This window comes from Taudactylus pleione, unplaced genomic scaffold (assembly GCF_031769625.1).
Source record: "Taudactylus pleione unplaced genomic scaffold, aTauple2 ptg000250l, whole genome shotgun sequence".
Lineage (NCBI taxonomy): Eukaryota > Metazoa > Chordata > Amphibia > Anura > Myobatrachidae > Taudactylus > Taudactylus pleione.
The window spans coordinates 9,724,696-9,732,412 of record NW_028284652.1 but is presented as its reverse complement, the minus strand read 5'-3'; positions in this window follow the sequence as shown (position 1 = coordinate 9,732,412).

Sequence of the window (7,717 nt, the reverse complement as noted above, 5' to 3'; positions counted from 1 at the left end):
CTTATGCCCAGTCACAGAGCTTGTATACACAGTGGGCTTATGCCCAGTCATGGAGCTTGTATACACAGTGGGCTTATGCCCAGTCACGGAGCTTGTACACACAGTGGGCTTATGCCCAGTAAAGTCACAGAGCTTGTATACTCAGTGGGCTTATGCCCAGTAAAGTCACGGAGTTTGTATACACAGTGGGCTTATGCCCAGTCACAGAGTTTGTATACACAGTGGGCTTATACCCAGTCACAGAGCTTGTATACACAGTGGGCTTATGCCCAGTAAAGTCATGGAGCTTATATACACAGTGGTGTTATGCCCAGTAAAGTCACAGAGTTTGTATACACAGTGGGCTTATGCCCAGTCACGGAGCTTGTATACACAGTGGACTTATGCCCAGTAAAGTGAAGTCACGGAGTTTAGGTTATATACACAGAGGGCTAATGCTCTCGAAAATAACATCCAGCGGCAGGAAGGAACAAATTCGTACTCTCTCAACAGACAGCAGAAATGGCGCAGAGCCTTTTATAGAGGCCGAACGTCACCCGAGTCTCGCGAGAATCCGACGTCGCCCAGGTTACGTTCAACCTTGAGGTGGAATCCGAGGCAGGCGGGAACACCAGAACTTGCGTTCGGGTGGACTCGGATTCCACCTGTTTGGAGCGGTTCAGATTCCTCATCTCTAGTCCAAATACCTATTGGGCAGTATCTGGGTGCTGTTAAGAATAAAATGTGGTTCAAAAAGCAATTGGGCAGTATGTAGGCACTGGTAGAAATAAAAAAAATGTGTGTTCCCAAAAAGCAATTGAGCAGTATCTGGGTGCAGTTAAAAAAAAATTGTGTCCAAAAAGTAACATTTGTACAAAAAAACATTAATAAGAATTCAGCATGGGCTGATACTGGAGGAGTTCCATTGAGGTGACACCATGAGTTACCGCACCAGGTGACAACAACCCTGGTGACGCCTCTGAATATAAACCCAATTGCTCTGCAAAAGCCTGTCTCAACGAGCCTGCAGATAGCAAAAAGTATATCTTATATTGGCAATATCATCAGCAAAAAGGAGAGGGGGGGGAGGAGCAGGTGCACACTATAAGCACTAAGAATACAAATGATCAAAATATCTATAATAGGCTAAAATAATTAACATGGTTTTAAATGTAAGGTTTCTTAGTACTTGTTTGGCCAAAGATGTTTGCCCACCTACCACGTCACGGTGAACCTTATACAGGTGGGTCCCTAACATCTCTAATACTAACACACTAATTAATTTATCTAGGTCTTACCTATCATAGAGCCCTTTAGATGTGTGTACTGCAATGCAAGGACCCATACCAGTTAAAATCACCTGGGGCAGGCAGGAAGAGTGCTAGCCCAAAGAAGGGGTCTCACCTTCAGAATGTACCTTAAATACACACACACAGGAAATGGGAGGGGCTGGGCTGCACATCCTAATATTAAACATGATAATAGGTGCTATCATGTTGAGACCAGTAGTTCTACAGCAAAAAGGAGAGGGGGGGGGGAGGAGCAGGTGCACACTATAAGCACTAAGAATACAAATGATCAAAATATCTATAATAGACTGCAATAATTAACATGGTTTCAAATGTAAGGTTTTTTAGTACATGTTTGGCCAAAGATGTTTGCCCACCTACCACGTCACGGTGAACCTTATACAGGTGGGTCCCTAACATCTCTAATACTAACACACTAATTAATTTATCTAGGTCTTACCTATCATAGAGCCCATTAGATGTGTGTACTGCAATGCAAGGACCCATACCAGTTAAAATCACCTGGGGCAGGCAGGAAGAGTGCTAGCCCAAAGAAGGGGTCTCACCTTCAGAATGTACCTTAAATACACACACAGGAAATGGGAGGGGCGGGGCTGCATATCCTAATATTAAACATGATAATAGGTGCTACCATGCTGAGACCAGTAGTTCTACAGCAAAAAGGAGAGGGAGAGGGGGGGGGGGGGGGGAGGAGCAGGTGCACACTATAAGCACTAAGAATACAAATGATCAAAATATCTATAATAGACTGCAATAATTAACATGGTTTTAAATGTAAGGTTTCTTAGTACATGTTTGGCCAAAGATGTTTGCCCACCTACCACATCACGGTGAATCTTATACAGGTGGGTCCCTAACATCTCTAATACTAATGCACTAATTAATTTATCTAGGTCTTACCTATCATAGAGGCCATTAGATGTGTGTACTGCAATGCAAGGACCCATACCAGTTAAAATCACCTGGGGCAGGCAGGAAGAGTGCTAGCCCAAAGAAGGGGTCTCACCTTCAGAATGTACCTCCCATTGGCAATATCATGTAAGCCAGTGGTTCCCAAACGCCGCCATTATAATCCATATTTTAAGGATATCCAAGCTTAAGCATAGATGACTTAATTAGATATCCTTAAAACCTGGCCTGTAATAGCAAAGTTTGGGAACGTCTGATGTAAGCCATTGCACAGCAGCCATAGACACACAATAGCACAGCCAGCATAGTGGAAGCCTCACCTCGCTGTCTTGCAGGGGTCCTTGGTCCACACTCCAGATGAGAAAGGGGGGAGGGATAGCACGTCCTGTGGGTACAGAGATCATGGACAGAAGAAAGAAGATGGCAGCAATGATCCTCTCTCCCTGAGCTGCCTCCTAGAAATATCCCCTGACACCTCCATGATGAATTGGGCGTGTACCTCTCTCCCCTCCCAAGTAGTAGCGTAAAGGTGCCTACACACTTGGCGATTTTTTACACGATTTGCCCAATTTTGATGAATCGTGACGACAAATCGTAAAATATGCCCAAATCGTAAGTTTCCACTCACGATCATGTTGCCGATGCACGTACCCGCAGGTCAGACATCGCATCTTCAGATCTGCCGTGCTTAAGGAACGCCTCCGTTTGTGAAACCACCCCCCGTCACGCCAACAAAACGGGTCGACAGCCGGCCCTTTTGTAGTGAGCTCCGGGGCTTGCGCACGTGCAGTTTGGCCACTGCATGTCCTCAGTGCTTGCGACTGGGTCTGAATGAGGTCCACAGTTCATACACCAAAACTTTTTTTTTTAACAAAACATTTTAGAATAATCCCAAATGTCCACTTTAGTCAGTTATCTCACAGACAGTCCTCCTGCCATGGCACCACACCTGGTCCATTGAAATAGGCCATATACTCCTCCCTCACTTCCTTGGCACATGCTGTCACTGTTGTTTGAATTGGAGGTGCAGACACTGATGTAAACTGGGCAATCTCCTCCGGATGTCCTGCATCTTCTGGTCTAGCTGTGACTGGTTCTCGTTGTGTAGTTTTCCTTCACAAAAAGTTCTCCAGCACACAGCATGCCATCACGACCCAGTCTATCTTGTCCACACGAAGGTTTATGGTGGTGTGGAAAATGCGAAACCGGTTATTCAGTATTCCAAACGCATTTTCCACAATGCGCCGTGCCCGGGATAGACTATAGTTGTAGATCCTCTTCTCTCTGGTCAGGCTAATTGGTGGCTCCTACACCCTCAGCACCTCATTGCGTTGCACAGGGCACGCAAATGGTGGAAGGAGGCTCCTCTTTGAGAACAGTACTGGAAAGGTCAGGCTCACACATTGCACCTGCGGACACACTTAGACTCTCCTCAGAGATTTGTGATGTTTCTGAACACACAGTTGGTGTTATGAATCTCTGGGAAGATTCACAATGGAACCATTACTAGGAATATGAAACTCAATATAGTATAGTGAGTTGATTGATTATGAAGCTTAGGTGAGTCCATTGATTGATTAAAAGTCGATTGATAAAAGATGCTTGAAGAGTCAATTGATAACGAGTCGATTGATAAGGAGTTGTGAGGATAAGATGGGTCCTATATGAAATGTGGCCTTGAGGACTGATATGTACTTGGCAAGTTGGAGCCTTGAGGACTGATAAATACTTGGAAGGTTCCAACCTTGAGGACTGATAACACTTGGCGGGCAGGGCTGGATCAAGCCTTCGGGGCGCCCGGGGCACTAAAGACAGGGGGGACCTCTCTCTCTTGTCAGCAACGCCACCGTCTGGCTGTGCTCACTGTGTCTGTCCCCCAGCACCTCCATGACTTAGCAGCTCAGGTCCTACTTGCACTCCTACACCGGGGGCAGACTCTGGAGCCTCCTCTCGGTATGGATGGATCTAGACTTTCCTGTTATAGGGAAGGGTGGTTTAAAAATTAAATTTGCCTACTCCCACTTTCAGTCCCAACTCTTTTGGGCCTTGCACCTCTCTACACCGCATTTGGACACAGGCTGAGCACATCTACTGAGTGGGATGCAGGTCTGTGTATTATACGTTACACTGTGTGGCCAGGTATTGCCGTCACCGTTGCTGCAGTTACTGGCACTATACGGTGTGTCTGCAGCACGTCTGGTCAGTAATGTGTGAGGAGAACTGTAGCACAGACCGTGTTATGCATGGTGTGCAGGGAGACTGGCTGTGAGCTACACACTGGTCTGCAGTAGGAGATGGGCACACATCTAGGTAATCTGACTGTCCTGGAAAATAGTATGTTTTGTATATATTCTATCAGCGGCTGTTGCACCTCAGTGGTTAGATCTCTGTGTGCCATACCATAACTCTATGTATTACACCAGGCCTGCCTTATGGATATCTTCTGGTCTGGGCTGTTTACTGAACAATGCATGCACCTTCAGGCTCTCTCTCTCCTCCTACTGGCTCTGCACCCATTACTGCTCTTCACTACTGTGCTGGGGGTGGCGGGTCTCAACACTAGGGTGGAGCGGACTGTGGACACCACAGCACAGACAATGTAGAATCCCAAGCACTGTCTGCAGACAGCCAGGTGAATGCAGAGGCACCCTGTCACCCCTCCTCGCCAGACGTGACATGCACGGAGCAGGGCAGATCAATGTACTAGTAGGGTCTGCCTCCTAGAGTATCGGGAAGAGGAGCTGTACCACTCGCAAGCCCCTCTTCCGGCCGCTGTATGACATTACGTGTGCGGCTGTGCGCATGCCCACCCCTCCCTTGGATCTGTCCTTGCTTATCTGGCAGCACAGGGACTGATTCTTCTCATCTCCAGCCTCTGCCGATGCTGCTGACTGCAGAGGCTGGAGATAGCAGCACCAGAGCTGGGGCAGAGCAGCTCTGGCTGGGGGGCCCCCTGAGAGAGGGGGGCCCAGGGTACTCACCCCCTATGCCCCCCCTTAATCCGGCTCTGTTGGCGGGTAGCAACCTTGAGGGTTGGTATGTGCTTGGCTGGTTGCAGCCTTGAGAGCTGGTATGCACTTGGCTAGTTGCAGCCCTGAGAGCTGGTATGCACTTGGCTAGTTGCAGTCTTGAGAGCTGGTATGCACTTGGCTAGTTGCAGCCTTGAGAGCTGGTATGCACTTGGCTAGTTGCAGCCTTGAGAGCTGGTATGCACTTGGCTAGTTGCAGCCTTGAGAGCTGGTATGCACTGAGGTATATCAGAAACTGCTGTAAATGTTTATTGTTTGCTTGTATATACAAACAACGAAATGCAACTGAAACTGAGGTGTTCTAAATAGCAGACAGTACACATAAACACTGCCTGGCGCCAGCCCTGAAGAAGGCACCTGGCTCCATTGCCACCCAGCCGTTCCTGCTGAGGAGCTGCATGGAGAAGGAGTGCCACTGATAGGCACTCCTTCTCTCCGCTCTCCCCACCCCCCCCCCCGGCGCCAGCGGTTGCCGGAAGACGGAGCTCACTCCTGATCTCCAGCTTCCGGGTTCCACAGTGCACTGTGGGAGTGACGTCATAACATCACTCCCATAGTTCCGAGGATCGGGAGCCAGGGACAGATGAAAGCAGGCACTGGAGCGGGGTTTAAGGTAAGTGTTGTGTGTGTGTCTGCATGCGCGTGTGGGGGGGCTTACTACTGATGGCATTACTGGGGCCTTACTACTGGGGGCATCCTATGGGGTCACTACAACAGCCTTACTACTGGGGGCATCAAATGGGTGGTCTACTGGGGGCACTATTGGGAGCACTACAACTGGGGGCACTACAGGAGCCCTTACTACTCGGGCACTGCAGGGAGCATTACTACTGGGGGCACTACAAGGGCATTACTACTGGGGGCACTACAAGGACCCTTACTACTGGGAGCACTGCAGGGCATTACTACTGGGGGCACCACTACAGGGGGCATTACTTTTAGGGGCATTATTACAGGGGGCATTATTACTACTGGGGGCACTGCATAGGGGGACCACAACTGTGGGCACTGCATAGGGGGACCACTACTGGGGCACTGCATAGGGGGACCACTACTGGGGGCACTGCATAGGGGGACCACTACTGGGGGCACTGCATAGGGGGACCACTACTGAGGGCACTGCATAGGGGGACCATTAATGGGGGCACTACATAGGTGGGCACTGCATAGGGGACCTCTACTGAGGGCACTGCATAGGGGGACCTCTCCTGAGGGCACTGTATAAAAGGAACTGCACAGGGGGCGGCGGCAGCTTGGGATGGCATAGGCGGGGGGTGGTAAATTTTAATTTGGGGGATACCAACATTTATCTTGCCTCCGGGCACCTGGGATGAAGTTTCGCCACTGTGTACTTGCAGGGGATACATAGACGCTGAGGTGTGGCAGACACTGTTCTGATGTGATTTGCAGGTAAATCACACATACGCTGGGAAGCGGCAGCCACTACTTAGATGTAACTTGCAGGGAGTACACAGACGCTGAGGTGTGGCAGGCACTGTTCTGACAACTTGCAGGTAAATCACACATACGCTGGGAAGTGGCAGCCATTGCTTAGATGTAACTTGCAGGGAGTGGTGTCAAACTCGGGCCCTTCACCTTTTGTGGGACTACATATCCCAGCATGCACTGCCGCAGTTTTAGCATGTTCTAATAGCAAAACTGTGGCACTGCATGCTGGGATGTCTAGTTCCACTGCAGCTGGAGGGCCCGAGTTTGACACCACTAGACTACACAGACGCTGAACACTAGGAGCTGGAACACACAGAAGGATGAACTTCTCACTAGAACTTTAAGCCACAAACGCTATAGCCGGCACCAGAGCAGAGAACCAGCAGGGGTAAAAAAAAGGAAGGAGACCCTGCAGGGAGGCTGAGACAGAACAGTCAGGTAGGAAAACCTCATGGAGCAGCAGCCCGGCGTTCTTGTCTCCTAGCAACGGGCCTGAGAAAACCACCAGACGCACCATTGTCAGACAAGGTGCAGCGGCGGCTTGTGACAATTGGTTCCTGTGCCTTAGTGGTTTTAATTTTTTGACACCTCTTCTAGAGTGAGAAGGGCTTACATCGTCATAATAAGAGGCAGAAGAACATGCATCACTGACAGTTGCAGAACCACCACTCATAAATAAAGACCAAGGCCTTAGCCTTTCCTTGCCACTTCGTGTGGTGAATGGCATATTAACAATTTTATGTTTTTACTTTGTTCGCAAATGACACTGCGGTGTCATGCCACTTACAGTCAGGTGCATAAATATTGGGACATTGACAGAATTTTCATATTTTGGCCTCTATTCACCACCACAATGGCTTTGAAATGAAACAAACAAGATGTGCTTTAACTGAAGACTTTCAGATTTAATTTGAGAGTAATTACATCCAAATCAGGTGAACGGTGTAGGAATTACAACGGTTTCTATATGTAACAAGGGGGAGATCGAGCGCACTATAATTAATGAATAATCTCTTGAAATATTAAAAAGATTAGTGAACA